This window comes from Rattus norvegicus, chromosome 12, assembly GCF_021556685.1.
Source record: "Rattus norvegicus strain SHRSP/BbbUtx chromosome 12, alternate assembly SHRSP_T2T, whole genome shotgun sequence".
NCBI classification, from domain to species: domain Eukaryota; kingdom Metazoa; phylum Chordata; class Mammalia; order Rodentia; family Muridae; genus Rattus; species Rattus norvegicus.
The window spans coordinates 631,981-633,139 of NC_141545.1; the positions used below are offsets into that span (position 1 = coordinate 631,981).

The 1,159-nt window shown below is 50.8% G+C and overlaps 1 long non-coding RNA gene across 2 annotated transcripts in view; it reads right to left on the reverse strand.

Annotated features, from left to right (window-relative positions):
* Positions 1–338: 338 nt before the first annotated feature.
* Positions 339–1,159, reverse strand: part of LOC148001916 (uncharacterized) — an 18,729-nt gene continuing 17,908 nt past the window's right edge. For both annotated transcript variants that reach the window (XR_015634414.1, XR_015634415.1), the window contains exon 3: positions 339–564. This is a non-coding gene — a long non-coding RNA (uncharacterized LOC148001916). The remainder of the gene's footprint in view (positions 565–1,159) is intronic.

The window sequence follows — 1,159 nt, forward strand, 5'->3', positions numbered from 1 at the left end:
AGCACCAAGTCAAGTCATGTAAATATTGCCCACATTCGGATTTAGACATGCCTGAGCTGTCAGGGCGAGGCTGGGTGAGAGCGAATCAGTGAACGATCGGACTCTTCCTCTCTCTGTGAGGGTGTGTCATGAACTCTATTACCATTTCCAAAGAGTTAGGTATGCTGGAGCGAAGTGGACCGGAAAGCCAAGGGAGGAGAGGTATGCCTACACGAGTCCACCCAACCCCCCCGCCCCCCCCCCAGGGAGACATCCTCGAGTGGTGGGGGGAGGGGCGAAGGTGTGGAGGGATAATTTCCAACAAATAAATCCCAACAAATAAATTACTAGAGACTTGATTCATTGATTTACTTTAAATTTATTGAGTGTATCGGGAAAGAGGGAAAATGGGTCAAGGAGGGAGGGAGGGAGGGAGGGAGGGAGGGAGGGAGGGAGGGAGGGAGGGAGGGAGGGAGAGAGGGATATCTTTTCCTCCAAATCGGCTGGTATGTAGTCTCAGTGCGTCAGAAAAAAGACTGCTTCTGGCCTCCTTTCTGATTACCCCAAGGCAGTCTGGTCACCGTGCTGTAATAGAAAGGGAAACCACAGTCAAGTCATGGGAGCGAGCGAGCAAGCAAGCAAGCAAAAATCATAAACAAAAGCAAAAACACGTCTGTTAAGTTGAGCAGAGCAGAGCAGAGCAGAGCAGAGTAGGGCAAAGCAATACAAGGTCACATTCCACAAAGGCTGATATAGTCTGCCATCTTGGTCTACAGAGTGAAAAGTAGAAGGAGAAAATGAATATCGCTTTGTGTGTCACAAAGTTTTTAAGTTGTAAGGAACATTGCAGGGCTAAACCTTCAAATCCTCAAACCACCCAACCCAAGCTTTCCTCCTCCTCATCCTCCTCCTCCTCCTCCTCCTCCTCACCCCCCATTGCCCCCCCCCCGTGTGGTGTGTGTGTGTGTGTGTGTGTGTGTGTGTGTGTGTGTGTGTGTGTTTGCGCACGAGCTCGAGCTCGGGCACGCATTTCTTTCACTGCACAACCATCATTGGAGGACGTTTAAATAAACACGAATGAATCAGACAGGCAGACAGACAGGGGCCCATAATGGATCCCTACAACTCGGTGGTGGTGGTGGTGGTGGTGGTGGTGGTGGTGGTGGTGGTGGTGGTGGTG